The following is a 19,400-nucleotide window of genomic DNA, read 5'->3' as shown; positions in this document are numbered from 1 at the left end:
TGTTATCCAAAAAGTTAGGGACCTGGGGTTTTCTAGATATGGGAACTTTCTGTAATTTGGATGACCATACCTTAATTATACTAATAAATCATGTAAACATTAAATAAACCCAATAGGATTGTTTTGCTTCCAATAAGGATTAATTATATCTTAGTAGGGATCAAGTACATGGTTCTGTTTTATTATTACAGAGAAAAAAGGAAATCATTTAAAAAAATATGAAAATATAAATTATTTGGTAAAAAAAGGCTGCCTTCCTGTAATTTGAGCTTTCTGTTTAATGGCTTTCTGGATAATGAATCATATACCTGTCCCAGTATTATCCTTATAAATCATTTTAATATTAAATAAAACCAGCAGGATTGTTTGGCTTCCAACAGTAGTACAAGCTACTGTTTTATTATTACAGAGAAAAATATAAATTATTTGATTAAAATGGGCTCTATGTGAGACTGCCTTCCTGTAATTCAGAGCTTTCCTGATAATGGATCCTATACCTGTACCAGCATTATCCTTATAAATGAAGGAGTCAAGGTGGGGGCTCGGCCAAATCCTGGCATGAAACAACAGATGTTGGGTACGAGCCCATAATTTACCTAAACTAGCTAGCTGAACTAAACCTATGTCATTATCACTCACTGAAAACACATATTACAGCTCAGTTACAGTTATTGCTCAACTTCAACTCCCAGCATCCTCCGCACTAGCTGGATATCACAGTTTTGGATGGGAGCAGGTTGCCCTGGTAATGGTAAATGGTTAAAAGGGGAGTAAACGGACTGGGTAGCACTGAGATTTGATCCTGTGACATGCAATCCGATATAACCAGTTTAATTCCAGTTACAGTATACTGTATATATATATATATATATATGTGTATATACAGCTCTGCTTTCAGTTTCTGCCACCTTTATAAGGACATGGCAAACAAGGAGTTGCTCCTATCTTGCCTACCAGGAAACACCTGAATTTTAGGGTGTTCCAGTTCCAAAATTTGCCAGTACAGTAGGGTCAGTCATAATGACAGTGTAACTGTGCCTTTAAGCAAGCTCTCTCCATTGAGCAGTGGTGCAGTACAGACCCAGGGAAATTTCCAGCAAGACTCTACAGAGAATAGTCCAGGGGCCCCAAATTATTTTATTGGCTGCTGAATGGGCACTGGATAACAATAGCCTGGTATACAGAAAGCTTTTCCCTTTGAAGGTTCTCCTACTAATTCCTTCCAAGTCACTGGCCAAACATAAAGCTTCAGAGTGTGTTCCTTTAGCATAATAATGTGATATAATGTATCAGAGAAATAACAAGGGAGTTGTGGGAGCTGCACACACACACATACTTGTACCACGTAGCAATATTACATCAGTACATTGTGTCCTAATGAGATTACAGGGTGTATCAGCAACTTCTCAAAATAGTCATTTGCTTCACTAGTAATTATAGGGGAATTCAAGGACAACTAATCACTTATATACCCAAACAACAAGAGAGTCTGGGGGTTCCTAGGACAGCACAGGGCGCTCATGCAGTTTGATATATAATTCCAGTAGTCCAATGACAGTGTAAAGTTTTATCACAGAGTAACTTGGACACAGAGCTGACAGTTCTCTGTTACCTGATGGCAAATGTGTAGAGAAATGCAAAATAATCCCCGGGTTCCTGTGTCTGAAAGAGCTTGGTCATCTCAGCGCCCGACAGAGCGTGGGAGCCTCAGTTTTATCATCTGATCCACATTAGGTACAAAAAGCCGTGTCCCTTTCCCCCCCTTGCCCGAAATTCCCTGTCTCTGTAGCCTAATCTTTTATACTAAATCAGCTAAAATGCTGTAAGAAATAGAAATGCTGAGCCACCTTGGCAGGTTTTATATATAGATATACATATATATAAGTGTGTGTTGGAGAGGAGGTGGGTGTGTTTGAATCTTTATGTAATGTATCTATATATCACTCTCTCTATGTAGTTTCATATATATATATATATATGTGTGTGTGTGTGTTGGAGAGAAGGTGGGTGTGTTATGTATCTCTATGTACTGTATCTCTCTCTCTCTATATGCAGTTTTATATATATACACACATATATATTTATTTATCCATCTGCCAGTCGCAGTCTGCCCATCAATCGCTGGTCTCTCTTCAGATTAATGTAAAATAAAGAAGTAATTGCCTGGGCTCCTCTGTCAGGTCAGGTATATCTGCCTAGTGACAGCTCCCTTGGCACAGATGGGTGTAAGAAGGGGTTGGCAGCGCCACTGGTATAATTGTTGGGTGAGTGTAAGTATGAAGGCCACCCAGATATCCTGGCACAGATACAAGGCAAGGACAGAATCCAGAGAAAAGAGAGAGCCTGGCACAGCTGCTGCCAAGCAGGAATGGCACTCAGGTAGGATCTATACAGACTGGCAGGGAAGGATGACAGTCGTGGAGCAGACCCGGCTGGCAGTTAGGTATGACATCCCCAGGTCAGTACCAGGGTCACAGATACACACGTATTTGCAGTTGGCAGAGGAGGAGGCTGCAGTGAGACACCAGCACAGCATTCAGGAATGTCACTGACAAGCAGCAGAGAGAGAGAGAAGAGCCTTGGCATTACCTGTGCATGGCTGCCGGGGCTCAGGCTGTGTGTCACTATAATCCCAGCAATGATCCACTCGTGCAGCAATGCCCATATCGCAGTGCCCAGTTCCCCCTGCAGCAGCGACTCCCGGGCCAATGCCAGAGCGGCTAATAAACCACAGCGATCCAGACTATTCTTCGCAGCGACTTAGATTCCAGCCCCTCCTACCGGCTTTATTATCCTCCAAAGCCCCGCCCCGTTGATACGTCAGCTGGGCGGGCCAATCCTGAGACACTGCGTCAGCTGCTGCTTTGTAGCTGTATAATGCCTGGCACTCTGACTCCAGCCATCCAGCGACCCCACCTCCTACTGTTTTCCCTGGGTATCCTCCTCCTCCTCCTGCTGCTGCTGCTGCAACAACCCTGGCTGCTCTGAGTACCATGTTAGTACTGTGGGGAGGAAAGGTGCCTCCCTGCCATTGGCTGTACCCACTGTGTCTGGGTCTCATGAGCTTCTCAGACTGAGATTTATAATAGGCCTTGGCATTTCAAGTAGCCAGACATCCAAAACATCTTCCCCCAATAAGTACTGACTGGCAGTGGCATCTTATAGTTGCATTTGCCAAAATCTGCAGATTGCCAGTCTGGCCTCTATCATTTCTCCCAGCTCTGTGTGTTCTGTGCTCTCAGGTTGGGTTTCAGGTCTGGACTAGGAATCAAAAAAGGCCCTGGTGTTTCAGAGACACAGAAGCCCAAACAGCCCCCCCCACCAGCCCAATAAATAGTGACTGTCTATGGCAACTTACAACAGCCCCTCTGGCATTTGCCAGAACCCACAGATTGCCAGTCCGGCCAGTTGGGGTATCCTGTGCTCCTTTGCCCTCGGTCTAGACTCTTTTAAAGGGTTAGTTAACCTTTAAATTAAAGGGATACTGTCATGGGAAAAAATTTTTTTTTTCAAAATGAATCAGTTAATAGCGCTGCTTCAGCGGAATTCTGCACTGAAATACATTTCTCAAAAGAGCAAACAGATTTTTTTATATTCAATTTTGAAATCTGACATGGGGCTAGACATATTGTCAATTTCCCAGCTGCCCCAAGTAATGTGACTTATGCTCTGATAAACTTCAATCACTCTTTACTGCTGTACTGCAAGTTGGAGTGATATCACCCCCTCCCTTTCCCCCCCAGCAGCCTAACAAAAGAACAATGGGAAGGTAACCAGATAGCAGTTCCCTAACACAAGATAACAGCTGCCTGGTAGATCTAAGAACAACACTCAATAGTAAAAACCCATGTCCCACTGAGACACATTCAGTTACATTGAGAAGGAAAAACAGCAGCCTGCCAGAAAGCATTTCTCTCCTAAAGTGCAAGCACAAGTCACATGACCGGGGCAGCTGGGAAATTGACAACAAGTCTAGCCCCATGTCAGATTTCAAAATTGAATATAAAAAAATCTGTTTGCTCTTTTAAAAAAAGGATTTCAGTACAGAATTCTGCTGGAGCAGCACTATTAACTGATTCATTTTGATTTTTTTCCCATGACAGTATCCTATAACTTTTAGTATGATGTAGAGAGTGATATTTATGAGACAATTGGCAACTGGATTTCATTTTTTTATTATTTGTGTTTTTTTGGATTGTTTAAGTTCGTATTCAGCAGCTCTCCAGTTTGCAATTTTTAGCAATCCAGTTGCTAGGTTCCAAATTACCCTTACAACCGTGCATCGATTTCAATGAGCCTGGAATACGAATATGGGCCTGCATAGAAAGATGAGTAATAACAATAAATTGGTAACCTTACAGAGCATTTGTTTTTTTTTTATATGGGGCCAGTGACCCCCCATTTGAAAGCTGGGAAGTGTAAGAAGAACTAGGCAAATAATTAAAACACTATAAAAAAAATATTGAAGACCTATTGAAAATGTGCTTAGAATTAGCCATTCTATAACATACGAAAAGTTAATTTAAAGGCGGACCACCCCTTTAATGGGTTCTCCACATTGTTGTTGTTTTTGAAATGCTGCCAGCTTATAGGTTTTTCGGGTGGCTCCCTGCAGGAAACAATAAATCAGTGTCCCTGTGATCATCACATAGAAATAGTGCCTGCTGTGTAGTTCTGCAACCTTTTCAGCTTTGTAGAAAAAGCGGGCCCTTTTGTAAAACGGCGGGCAACTTTGGTGGTGTCCGGATCATACCATGTGATGCTTGCACACGTTATAGTAGTGACCTCTGCGCCCAATTTTGTTACGCCGCTGCCCGGAGAGTGAAACATTGATAAAACTTCTCTTTCTCAGAATTCTAGAGGTTCTTGTTGGACTTGGCTATTTTCACAGATGTCTGCCCTCCCTATAAAGCTGTTTTACTGTTACAGCTGTTTTCCCTGTCAAAATATGGATCCCACTGATCTCCTGTCTAATGGCGCACATCAGCGTCTGAGAATCTGCAGAGCTTGGGGCTCATTCCTATCACATCTATAAACAAAAATATACCTAGCTACATACACTGTATTCCCAGAATATCTCACAGTGGTGTATGCGTGTGCAAGTAGTTGGCCAAGGAGTGACCTATAATCACTAAAACAGGGGGTTATGGAAAGGCTTATTATCTTAGGGGGTTATTTATTAAACCTTGAATGCAAAAACCCCAAAATTTGTTTTTAAACTATAAAATCTGAATTTTTAGTGGAAAGTCAGAATACGAAAATCTGGCATCTCAGAACTGCCGAGGTTGCATAACAGTCAATGGAAGAAGTCCCAAAGATATCTTGGATCTGTGCTTGATTTCGTGCAAGAAGATTTTTGAATATTTTATGTTTTTTGGGCAAAAATCCGAAAATCAGAGTTTTCGGGTGAGTAATTAGTACGATTTGTTTTTTTTCAAGTTTTTTTTGTTCTTTTCCAACACAGAAAATTTTCGGGAAAAAGTATTGATAAATAAGGGGGAAAAAACACATGTGGATTTGGTCAGAGTATTCTTCAGAAAATAATGAGATAAAATTGACTTTGGTAAATGGGCCTCCCCTGGGAGTGGAGGAAGGGGCAGTGTGGGAGGCATAGAAAAGGGAAGCCCTAGCCAATGTATGAAAGCTGGAATCCCCATCACTTTAGGGTGAAATATCAAGGTTCCGGGATAGAGCCTAGGGAGAAGGGCCCCAGACCGATCACGGGGACTGTTGTATGTAGGGTTGCCACCTGGCTGGTAAAAAATATGCTTAATGCCAATTAATTATTAATAGGAAAAAACGGCAAGAATAAAGGAAGGCCGGAATTTTTTTCCAGAAAAGGTGGCAACCCTAGTAGTATGGTGCTATTCTAATTTCTTTTTAATTGCTAGCACGGAACATGCGTGCCTCTGGTGTGTGTCTTATTTCTGAAAATAAGAAGAAATGAAATATCTATAATGAATCTGCTTACAGGTGAACTAATTTAAATGTTAGGATAGATTAAGGGTAGGACTACGTGGACGTTTTCGGCACGCTGCGTCTGCATCCGACAGTCGTGTCGCATCGGATCAGTGCTGCGACACCATGCGACAATGTTTTCACTAACCTTATTTTTGTCGCAGGCGTTTTGTCGCAGCACGTCGGATTGCGCCGAAAACGTCCATGTAGTCCTACCCTAAGGCATTGTTCGTGCATTTTCCAGAATTGCCAGTTTAGTGGAATGTTAAAGCTCAGCAACACCACTGAGATCTAACATCATCCCCACCCCCATAGAACAGACTGAGGCCGGGTTGCTCAAAGCAATAGTAATATAGGTATGGGACCTGTTATCCAGAATGCTTGGGACCTGGGGCTTTCCGGATAACATCTTTCCATAATTTAGATCTCCATAGATTGTCTAATAGAAAATTATGTAAACATTAAATAAACCCAATAGGCTGGTTTTGCTTCCAATAAGGATTAATTATATCTTAGTTGGGATCAAGTACAAGGTACTGTTTTATTATTACAGAGAAAAAGGAAATTATTTTGAAAAATTTGGATTTTTTTAAATAAAATGGAGTCTATGGGAGGCGGGCATGCTGTAATTCAGAGCTTTCTGGATATCGGGTTTCCGGATAACGGGTCCCATACCTGTAGTAATCAAAATAATAATCTTATAGTAGCAATCACAATAATAATCAAAAGTCACATAATATCCCTGTTTTATCATGAATACGTATTTTGAGATACCGGGTATAATCTCAAGCATAGGGAAGGGCAGACACAGTGGCTTTATTTATATTAGGCAGCAGAAAACAAGAATAGTCGCCAACATGCAGCCTATCAGGATGATAATCCATTAAATGACACTATATAAGGCTGAAACATAAATTAGACTGAGCCCTGATACTTTCCCTTTTATTAAGTGCAGTAATTATCATCCAGTTTTCTAGCTGATCTTGTGAAATGTGTGTGATTATTCTTATATAATTTTATACTCTGCTATAAATGTTTATAGAGACATACCGGAACCTTAGCTGGACCGAGGCAGGCCCATGTATATGACTTGGCAGGTTATTTATAATTGCACACGCCACACCTATTTACAGACTTAGGGATATCTGCTGCCAAAATGTTAATTGCTTTTTTTGCAGGGTGAACACATTTCGCTCCCTGGGTGCACCGCAAGGAGTAAAACTGTACGGTTATTGTGAGCGCAGTGCAAATACTCTGCCGGCAGCACGTGTTTTTGATCAACAGCTAATGTTACTGAAGCCATGCAGAAGTGATAAGTGAGCTTGTTTATGCAGTATATATATATATATATATACTGGCTGGGATGCTTAGGATATAAGGGGATCATCCTAAAATTAGTAAATCCAACAGGATTGTTTAGCTGCCAACACTGAGCTTATAGTTTTCAGGTATGGGACCTGTTATGTATAATACTTGGGACCTGAGGTTTTTCAGAAAATGGATCTTTCTGTAATTTGGATCTTCCTACATTAAGGGGCAGCATTTCTTTTGTTCAAAACACTCAAAATCTAAAAAAATTGGGTATAATCCAAACTGGATTTGAAATGTAACTACTATTCGCCACCTAAAACCTGCAGAATTTATGAATAAGTTAATCGGAGAGGTCCAGTGACCCATTTGAAGATGTTAATAGACTTCCTGACTTTCAAGTTTTTTTTTTTGACAAAAAACTCGATTAGAGTTTAGCCTAATTTGATTCGAATTGATTTAAGTTTTCAGGTTGGAAATATTTGTTCCAGTTTTAGATATTCGATTTTTATATTAAACAACCTCTCAATCGAATTTTGTGTATATTCAAGTTTATTAGAAAAAAAGTCACATGAATACGAAATTCGACATTTGATAAATGGACCTCTAACTTTACTAGAAAATCATGTGAACATTAAATAAACCCAATAGGCTGGGTTTGCTTCCAATAAGGATTAATTATATCTTAGTTGGGATCAAGTACAAACTACTGTTTTATTATTACAGAGAAAAAGGAAATCATTTTTAAATCTTTGATTATTTGGATAAAATTAAGTCTTTGGGAGATGGTCTTTCTGTAATTCAGAGCTTTCTGGATAACGGGTTCACAGAGAGAAAAAAGAAATCATAGTGCATATATATATATATATATATATATATATATATATATATATATATATATATATATATATATATATATACTGCTTCGAATGGAAATTCTGTTCCTCTAAGCTAGAGATTCCCAACTTGTAGTTTGTGAGCAACATGCTGCTGAACAGCCCAGTACTGTAACTAGAGGGGGGCGGGCCCTGGTGCGTGACGTGCAGCCGGCCCCGTCCCACTCCGTACGGCCCGGATTTCAATGGCGCACGGGCTGCCGGGGGGGCCCTAAGAGGGTACGGCCCTGGCCCGCTCGCACCCCCTGCTCCCCCGGTAGTTCCGCCACTGGAACAGCCCATTGGATGTTGCTCCCAGTGGCCTCAATGCAGGTGCTTATTTTTGAATCCCATCAAGTTTTGGTTGTATAAAAACCAGGTGTACTGCCAAACAGAGTCTCCTGTAGGCTGTCAGTCCACATAGGGGCTACCAAATAGCCAATTATAGAATTTATTTGGCACCCCATGCTTGTGTTGCTCCAAAACACTTTTTCCATTTGAATGTGATTCACGGATATAAAAGGTTAATGACCCCTTTTCTAATCTAAAGGGCCAGCTTCTGGTTTGTTGATTGTTATGGCCTTGACAGTCTCCCCCCCCCCACACACACTTGTTTTTAGAAAATGGGATGTTGTGGAAAGTACCAATACTCCAAGGGATCCAGAGGATGGAAAAAGTACCAATCTGAAAATCCAGCATCTCAGACCTGCCGAGGTTGTATATAAATCAGTGGGAGAGGTCCCTACCCTATTTGGAAGTTTCTGTGGTCTGTGTTGGAATTAGCCTGAAAATCCGAATATTTCAGACATGTATTCAGTTATGTAAAAGGTATGTATATTATTCTATTTCTATTCAAATTTTGCAGTGCTTTACAGAGATTATACATCATTCCCATCAGTCCCTGCCCCAGTGGAGCTTACAATCTAAGGTCCCTATTTCATACTCACACTAAGGGCAATTTTATCACAAGCCAATTATTTTGTATATATGTATAATTTTGGGGAATGGAAAAAAAAACAGAGTACCCAGAGGGAGCCCATGCAGACACGGGAAGTAGTAAAACTCCCATAAGGTTTCAGCACACCGATAGCTTATAAATTCCTGAGCCGGGTGCTACCATCAGTTCAAGCTTGAATTCAGGTGCACCCACTGCACGTTTATTTTGAGTCATTTGCATGACATGAATCACTAACGTTGCATAGGTTCTGCATTGTGCCGATAACTAATGATCGTTAATGGGCGGTTAATGAAGTGGAAAGTACCATTTGTAACACAGGGAAAGGTGTTTCCTGAGGTTAATGTTTCATGCTCACCATTCATCAATAATCAGCTTTCTGTTGCCCCGTGATGTGTCTCCATACAGACATTCTGAAGGCTTTTTAGGAACCGCAAAAAAATCTAATATGAAATATTGCAGCTTTCACTCTTTATAATAGCATGTCATCAAAATGTTGTAATATATAGAGACCTATTTACTAAGGATGTACCAAATTCAGTATTGGGTTCAGTATTTAGCTAGGATTCTGCCTTCTTCTGCAGGATTCGACTGAATCCTCATGCTTGGCCAAACCAAATCCGAATCCTCCATGAAACTCCTTTGTGACTTATAATATGCCTAAATGTTATAATAGGAGGTACATTAGTCACTATATATATATTACTGTAACATACCTCCCAACATTTTGGAAACAGAAAGAGGGACAAAAAGATTTGCTGCGCAGAATGCGGTGACATTTTATTGACCACGCCCATTCTTGAGGCCACCCCCCCTAATTACCATGTCCATTTGGCAGGTTATGAAAGTTTGAACACATTGCTATAGTTTTTATATATTATTCCAGTTTTGCTAATGAAGGTGAATTGCCCTTTAATCTGTCTTCGTTCTTATCTTATCTTAAACTCTTACAAAAGAATCTTAAGTATTTATTCTGAGCTCTCTACCAAGAGCTAATTCAGTTAGAAACCTTGTATCTTTCTCTGGCTGTTCAGATCAAAGAGAAACTCTGGAAATGTCAGTACCAATCCGGGACTGCGGGTTAAGCTGTAAAAAGCGGGACTGTCCCGCTCAAAACGGGATAGTTGGTTGGTATGTGGTACATTTCCCACTGGGTATAATTGCTGACCATAATATGCACTTTCAAACAATGCTCTGTCTGTTAGCAACACTCTTCCCAATAATGCTTAAAGACACAGTGCTCACAAAAACTCTTTGAAAAATACTCAAAGGCCTATTCAATTGGCCTATTCAGTTGAAATGGAAGTGGTACTATTTTTTTTTTTGACGAGGAATCCAACTAGATTTTCAATCCTGAAAGATAAAAATAGAAATTTCAACAAATATATCGGTTGTTCATAAATGGGCTAATAAACGATTGACTTGGTCTGGAGAACTAATATCAGCCCATGTATGTCCAGGTTTTTACATCAGGGATTCAGAACAGAGAAGAATAAGGAGATTTTTTTTTTTATAAATTTTTTACTAAAATCTACAATTAGTATAGATATTGGTGTATATATCATTTATGTGAGTGTATGGAGGGGTCACTGTGTGTGTGTGGGTGCTAGGTTTCATTTGAAGGGGTTGAACTTGATAGACTTTTTTCAACCCAGAGTAACTCTACTTGGTTGAAAAAGTTTTTGTTTTTTTTACTATAAAATCCGAATTATTTGTGGAAAAAAAAACTCAAGTTTTTTGAGATTTATTATACCCCAAGGATGGAAAAAGTCAGAATCCAGCATTGCAGACCTACCGAGGTTCTATATACGTCAATGAGAGCGGTCCCTATCCTATTTGGAAATTTTTCTGTGGAATTAGCCTGAAAATCCAACTATTGGACTTTTCAGGCACAAATTCTGGCTTTTCGTGATAAATGCCGAAAAAAATTGAGCGATCCGGGAAAAAACATATATAAAAATCGTACGATTCGGATTTTCGCTAGTTTGTTTCGTGTTTGTCGCCGATTTGATTAAATCATGCTTTTTTTTAAATAATAAATAAGGTCTAATTGTGGATTCTAGTTTGTTTGGACTTTTTTTTATTTAAATAGTCAGAAAAATTCAGATTTTGATAAATAATAACCAGCAGTGTCTGCAGAGCACAGCCAGACCCTGGACAGAGGTACTGTCTTAATGAGCACTATGAGTTTTAGTAGATAACCCCATATAGTAGATAACCCCATATATATGTGTGTAAAGTATAAGGCATTTTACTTATATCTCTCCAACCTGCTGTTTCCTGTGTGTTGATACCACTTCTCTAAGTGCATATTTTAATAAGGCACCTTTAAGGTGATCCATGTGCTTTGCCAGAATGAATATGTTGTGGGGAAACAAAAGAAATTAACTGAAATTACATTGCTGAAAACTCTTAAATGTATAAAAAGTGAAACACATAATTGCACTTAATTATGGAAGGGTGTATCAACATAAAAAAGGGCTGTGAAACATAATGATAGTTCCCCCTATAATAGGAAGAGTATATGACTTAATGACTGGATCTTGTGTAACACATGGCTTACACACATTTAATGCCTACTTGCTGCAATATTACAGCACCTATTGCACATTACATTTATGATTTTATTCTTGTGCCCGATCAGTGTATGTGAATTAAAAGTCCTATAAAAAACATTATGTACAGTATATTTCTACCCCTGAAAGACATTGTAAGAAGAATTACATTTTGTGCAGATGGATCTATACGGCATAATATGGATCAAGAAGATGTTTCCCCTTGGCTTTCGCTGACATTGTTTATATATGATCCTCTGACCCGAACTAGTCCCATAGGGGTGCAGACATAAAGCAGACTTTATATTTATACATTTATCATAATTTTGTCACGTTTTGTTTTATTATAAAGTCAGTGGAAAATTACCCTTTGGATGTATGAATTTACACTTGACCAAGGTAAGGACAAATACCTGCCCTAGCCAGGACCAGATTTAAAATGTTGTCTCCCTATTCTGTCTGGCTGCTAGCACCCCCACCCGCCCACCTGCCCGCACTTACCCCCGGCTGCTGGCACCACCCTACAACCACCCCTGCCACCACCCTTTCCTATGTCATCTTCTTTAAAGGGGACTGGGCAGGCAGGTAGTTTAAGGAGATTATTTATCAAAATCTGTATTATCTGAGTATTTTATGAAAACTACTCCTATCAAATACACCCAGATTTTTCCCCCTTATTTATCAATACATTTTTCAGAAAATGTACGGTGCGTGAAGAACTTCGAATAGTACGAATGTTTCGGATTTTATGCCCGAAAACCACTTAATTTTTAGATTATTGCACAAAACCCAGAGCAAATCAGGATATCTTCGGGACTTCTCCCATTGACTTATTTTATATACAAACTTGGCAGGTCTGAGATGCCAGATTTTCGGATTCAGACTTTTTCCATCCTCAGGGTATAATAAATCCTGAAAAATTGAGGTTTATTTTCCACTAAAAATTTGGATTTTATAGTAAAAAAAAAAACTTGAGTTTTTCGAGTTTTTGGCATATAGACTTTAATAAATAACCCCCTAAATGTCTGTCAAAATCTTTGATTCACACGCAGCCCCTAGACTTTTGCCGCCATAGGCCCGGGCCTTTGTGGCCTGCCCACAGTCTGGGCCTGGCTCTAACCTTTTCCCCATAGAAATTAGTAAACTGCCTTTCCTCTTTCAGCAAGATAATGCCCCCACACACAAGTAAGGTCCATATAGAATGGATCTGCTGAGATGGGAGTGGAAGAACCTGAATGACTTGCGCCTGACTTTAACCCCTGTAGGATTAATATAAATACCAACATAAGGCAGGGCTGATTCCCAACATCAATTCCCAACATCTTATGCATGAACTGAACTGAAACCTGATCCCCATTTTCCCTTTGCTGTTGCTCCCTCACCTGCCCTCTGCCTTCACTCACCAGCTGCCTTCCCTCCCCAAAATTCGGCAAAAGTCAGCTAAGGTTTGCGCAGGTGGGGAAGGGGCTGGCTGTGGGTGAGCAGAAAGGTGACAGGGGTCCCAGAGGGGGTGTGTGGGTTCCTTGGGTATCAGCCCCAGTGGGCCTTGCACACCCCAGTCCAAACCTGAATACCATTAGTATATTTAAATTCCCTTATTGGCTGAAACTGGGCAAAGTTCACAAACTGTGCCACTTCAGATTTAATGACACAGACTACAGTAGGTGCTCACATCCCGGTTTAAAGGTCATATTTAGATGAATTTTAAAAAAACTATAACGAGGCAGCATTTTATTTATTCCGTTCTACAAAATCTAAGCCTATGTGTGCTTCATCCTAACGATTTAATTATAATGTAGGTCATGTGGAAATTATATATTATTCAGCAGTCCATGCATTACATTGATTATTCATTGCATGAACATGAGGACATACGTATGAAGATCAGGTTCAGAGCAGAATATGAAGTCACATGCTAGGTAATTGCTTGCCTCCAAGTTTTCATCCATCTAATTATTTAAGAGCTTTAACCTCACATTCCAGCAACCTTTATGTCAACATTTTTCTGTTATGGTTATGCCAAAGGTTGGCCCTCTGGATCTCTCAAATGAAACTTCTTACTCACCATCCTCTCATCCAGGAGGATTTCAACATGAACATTTAGTTCAATTAACACCCTGTCCCACCATGCAGTGACCTGCGCATCTCAGGCTCCATCTCATGGTTATTTCATTTTACCACAAATCATTCATTTTATTTCAGGAATCACCCTCATACCAGAGTACTGCGCGGAACGAATTGTTAAACGCAAACCCGACCTGCACCCGCAACCTGCATACTTACCCGCTTGGACCAGCTACCCGACCCGCAAGTACCTTATCCGCGACCCGCTGTCCATCAAGAAACAGGAAGTGCTGTCATTGTAAACCAGACGTGACATCATTAGAAGTTGGCGTGATCAGAAAAAAAGGAGTAAAACAGGAAGTGCTGTCGTTGTAAACCGGAAGTGACATCATCTGAAGTAGGCGTGGCCAGAAAAAAAGGAGTAAAACGTGATATTGAGAAGATCTGCGACCCGAACCGCGACCGAAAAACCCGGAGAAGTGCTCTGGAAACTTCTACCTGCAACTCGCAGGGTACCACAGGTTTTTGCGGGTCACCCGACCCACTGCAGGACTTTACCTCATACACATGGAGAAGGACAACAGCTACTTTTTTTATCCAAAATGCAACGGCCCCCACTCAATCTGACAGCATTCCAGAGACTATGACTAGGTGTTCAAAGGTGCTGAGCTTCAGTCTGCCACACATCTGCCTGTCCTTGGCAATGGAGATAAGGATCCACCAAACGTGCTGAGTTTCAGTCTACTATCTGCTTCCACCAAAATCACACACCTCCAATGTGACCTTTTGCAGGAAAAGATAAACCATATGTGTAGGGGTTTTCAAGGGTGATGCGCTTGGTTATGTGGATCTGTCTATTTGCCTGCAAACCTCTTTTTCTCTGTGATAATAAAACAGTAGCTTGTACTTAAGCCCAACTAAGATATAATTAATCCTTATTGGAAGCAAAACCAGCCTATTGGGTTTATTTAATGTTTAAATGATTTTTTAATAGATGTAAGGTATGAAGATCCAAATTATCTGGATCTGTTATCTGGAAAGATAACAGGTCACAGTTGGAGACCTTCTCTGTAGTGCAAGTGATTTGCTAGGCAATGATTCTATTGCAGGTATGGGACCTATTATGCAGAATGCTTGGGATCTGGGGCTTTCCGGGTTACGGATCTTTCCATGATTTGGTAATTCAAACCTTAACTACACTAGAAAATCATTTAAACATTAAATAAATCCAATAGGCTGGTTTTGGTTCCAATAAGGTTTTCAGGCTGGAAATATTTGTTCCAGTTTTAGATATTCGATGTTTATATTAAACAACCTCTCAATCGAATTTTGTGTATATTCAAGTTTATTAGAGTTAAAAAAAAGTCACATGAATACGAAATTCGACATTTGATAATTGGACCTCTAACTCTACTAGAAAATCATGTAAACATTAAATAAACCCAATAGGCTGGTTTTGGTTCTAATAAGGATTAATTATATCTTAGTTGGGATCAAGTACAAGATACTGTTTTATTATTATAGAGAAAAAGGAAATCATTTTTAAAAATTTGGAAAAAATGGAGTCTATGGGAGATGGCCTTTCCGTAATTCAGAGCTTTCTGGATAACGGGTTTCTAGATAACGGATCCCATACCTGTATTTTGAGGACATAATATCAAATACCAGGTACATCAGCCAATAAATAACACACCATAGAGATAAAATGCCCTGGGATAGTATTACATAAATGTTACATAAAACCCTTATACTAAAAGGCACAAACACCTCTCTCTGTAGTCAATATAGTCATGTAATTGTTTCGTAAAGGACAACAAATTTATCCAAAAGAAACAAAACCCTCTAGATGAAATTCCTGAATGATTGTGCCATGTGGTACAGTGTTCCGGCAATGTTTCCATGTAAACACACAAAGCTGTAGTTACGTTACAATACATTGCTGTTCTCTGTAGTATGCTAATAGGGGGCTCCTGGAATCATCCCCTATAAACCTGATTATAGTAGAACATCCATTGCTTAGTTGGACATTATCCAGCTATGTATGTAAGGTATGTAAGCTGTCAGCAATGCTAATTACTACCATACCAAGCTTTTGTTTTTGCATCAGAGATTACCAGTGCAAATTAGTGCTGAGTGCAAAACAGCTGCCCTATTTGCCATGATTTCTACCCTATCAATGAAAAATTGGTTCCTATAATTCTATCATAACTGCACACACTACTGAAAAAAACCCTACTTGGGTCTAATTTGCTAATATGGGGAAAAATTGCCACGGTACTTGTTTGTTTCCAGGGCTTGTCATTATGGGCAAATTCACTAACCTCGGAAATTCGCCAGTGACAGCTTCACTCACATCGCCAGACGAATTGATCTACTGGACGGCGGTAATCGGTTCATTTGTCCCTCTTACATACAGGGGCACATTAACTCAGTTCGAGTAAAAATAGGAAAAATAGTTCGAATTCCAAATGTTTTTTTTTTGGCTACTTCGACCATCAAATGGGCTACTTCGACCTTCGACTTTAAATCGAGCGATTCAAAAATCGTTCGACTATTCGACCATTCGATAGTCAAAGTACTGTCTAAAAAAACTTCAACCCCCCCTAGTTCGCCACCTAAAAGCTACCGAAGTCAATGTTAGCCTATGCGGAAGGTCCCCATAGGCTTCCTAAGCATTTTTTGGTTAAAGAAAAATCGTTCAATCGCTGGATTAAAATCCTTTGAATCGAACGTTTCGAAGGATTTAATTGTTTGATCGAACGAACGATTTTTCGTTCATTCTATCAAACGAATAGCGCTAAATCCTTCCACTACGATATTCGAAGTCGAAGAATTTAAATTCGACCTTAAGTAAATTTGCCCCTAAGCGTTCCGATGTGCGTCTCCCTTTTCATTTCATATAGACTTCATTTTATCTGAATAATTTAAATTTTGTAACATTTTTTCTCTGTAATAATAAAACAGTAGCTTTTACTTGAACCCAACTAAGATATAATTAATTCTTATTGGAAGCAAAACCAGCCTATTGGGTTTTTTAATAATATTTTTAATTATGTTTAAATGATTTTCTAGTAGATTTAAAGAGGTGGTTCTCCTGTACGTTACCTTTCAGTATACTATTGAACGGCAAATTCCAAACAACTTTTCAACTGGGCTTCATTATTTATTTTTTATAGGTTTTTAACATTATTTGCCTTTTACTTTTGAGTCTTTCCAGCTTTCAAATGGGGGTCACTGACCCCATCTGCAAAACAAATGCTCTCTAAGGCTACACATGTATTGCTATTGCTAATTTTTAATACTCATCTTTCTATTCAGGCCTCCCCTATTCAAATTCCAGTCTCTTGTTGAAATCAATGCATAGTTGCTAGGGTAATTTGGACCCTAGCAACCAAACTGAATAAAAAGCTAAATAACTCAAAAAACACAAATAATAAGAAAATAAAACCAACTGGAAATTGTCTCAGAATATCACTCTCTACAACAGACTAAAAGTTAACACAAAGGTGAACAACCCCTTTAAAGATATGAAGAAATTATGGAAAGATCCATTATCTGGAAAACACCAGGCTCTGGATAACAGGTCCCATACCTCAAATTTTCTGGGAAAAAACCCTGCACTTATGCCATAAATGGCACTTATTTTTCTTATGTTTCTTATGTTTCTTCCATCTTATGGAAGAAACATGATCCAATCTTTATATCCCTTATTTACAACCCCCTTCCTTGACACACTGGGGGTCATTTATTAACAATGGGCAAATTCGCCCATGGGCAGTAACTCATGGCAACCAATCAGATTCCTGCATTCGTTGTTCTACTTGCAGCTGGCTTTAAAAAGCTAATCACTGATTGGTTGCCAGGGCCGCCATCAGGGGGGGACAGGGGGGACAAGCGTACCGGGCCCGGGCATGAAGGGGGGCCCGGCAGCGCTGCATTTTTTTGAAGATCCGGGCCCCCCTTACGAGCGCCCGAGTCGTACGTCTTGCCTCTTCAGTGCCGAATGCGGAAGTGCCGAAAAGCCGAAGCCGATGCGACGAAAAGACCCGAAGTCACGGAAAAAGCCGAAGTCCCGAAGTCACGAAGAGCCGAAAAGACCCGAAGTCACGAAAACAGCCGAAGCCGAAGTCCTGAAGCAGCGCAAAGACCCGAAGTCACAAAAACAGCCGAAGCCGAAGTCCTGAAGCGGTGAAAAGACCCGAAGTCACGAAAGGAGGCGAAGTTGAAGTACTGAAGCCATGAGTTCAATTCTACTGAACACCAGTTTGTGTTTTTTTTTTTTTAATCCCCTGGCCACCAATGTATTATTTTAATATTCTATAGGCCCCTGCCACCAATCTTTTTTTAAAACTTTTGTTTTTGGGGCCCCAATTTTTTTTTTAACTCGTAAGGGGCCCCTTGCCACCATTGTTTTTTTTTGGGTTTTTTTTTAAAAAAAAAATTAATTTTCTTTTTGGTGGCCCCAAATTTTTTTAACTTGTAAGGGGGCCCCTGCCACCAGTTTTTTTTTTTTTTTTCAAAAAAAAATTATTTTTTTTTTAAATTTTTTTTGGGGCCCCAATTTGTTTTTAACTTGTAAGGGGGCCCCTGCCACCATTTTTTTTTTTTTTCAAAAAAAATTTTTTTTCTCCAAATTTTTTTTTTGGGGCCCCAATTTGTTTTTAACTTATAAGGGGGCCCCTGCCACCAATGTTTTTTTTTTTTTCAAAAAAAAATTAATTTTTTTTCAAATTTTTTTTTGGGGCCCCAATTTGTTTTTAACTTATAAGGGGGCCCCTGCCGTCAATGTTTTTTTTTTTTTTCAAAAAAAAATTAATTTTTTTTCAAATTTTTTTTGGGGCCCCAATTTGTTTTTAACTTAGAAGGGGGCCCCTGCCACCAATGTTTGTTTATTTTTTAGTTTTTTTTACATTTTTTTTGTTGGGGCCCCAAGTTTTTTTTAACAGGGGGCCCCTGCCACCAATGTTTTTAAAAAAAAAAAAATTTTAATTTTTTTTTTTTTGGGGCCCCAATTTTTTTTATAAGGGGGCCCTGACCATCAATAGCTTTTTACAACTTGTGTGGGGGGGGGGTTACTTTTTTAGCGCTGATGTCTGTGTGGTCTTTTAACTGCGATGTGGGCGGGATATGGGGCGGAGCTTGGTCGTCAGTGTGGGCGGGGCCCAGGGGGCCCCAAAAATTTTGTTGTACGGGGCCCCGTGATTTCTAATGGCGGCCCTGTTGGTTGCTATAGGTAACTGTCCATGGGCAAATTTGCCCAGTGTTGATAAATAAGCCCCTTTTATTACTATAATTATTATTAGATTATCAAACATACATATAGCATACCAATGCTGGCAGATAAAAGGGGTAAAAGGGTCCTTAGAGCTTACAATTAAAAAAGGAGAAGGGGGTAAGAGACACAAGTCTATTACCATCTTTTCCCTTGTTACCTTTTCATACTCCCTATGGGTTGAAATCTCCTAACCGAGCAGGTTACAATCGAGGCAAGGGTTGGCACGATTTGTGGAAAATAATGCTGAGCTTCCTAATTCTGCTCCATATCTTCCCTATTAATCACTGAGCCATCAGTTATAGTTGTTGCTGGCTGGAAACATACCAGCCAGATGGTAGCCCTAAATGAGTTCCCGTGTGCTTTATTACCTGGGAATCTTGTAACAAAGTGTTCTGATGTCTGTTTACCTA

At 39.7% G+C, this 19,400-nt stretch overlaps 1 protein-coding gene across 1 annotated transcript in view; it reads right to left on the bottom strand.

The window, feature by feature from the left end:
* The window catches only part of prlr.L (prolactin receptor L homeolog), a 37,266-nt gene extending 34,527 nt beyond the window's left edge, over nucleotides 1-2,739 (bottom strand). Inside the window, 1 exon segment of the mRNA NM_001085616.1 lies at nucleotides 2,590-2,739. The gene's annotated coding sequence lies outside the window, so the exon portion shown is untranslated.
* Between the last annotated feature and the right edge of the window lie 16,661 nt (nucleotides 2,740-19,400).

The sequence above is a fragment of the Xenopus laevis genome, chromosome 1L (genome assembly GCF_017654675.1).
Source record: "Xenopus laevis strain J_2021 chromosome 1L, Xenopus_laevis_v10.1, whole genome shotgun sequence".
NCBI classification, from domain to species: domain Eukaryota; kingdom Metazoa; phylum Chordata; class Amphibia; order Anura; family Pipidae; genus Xenopus; species Xenopus laevis.
Note: the sequence above shows the minus strand (reverse complement) of the source record. Positions and strands in the feature narration are given on the sequence as shown.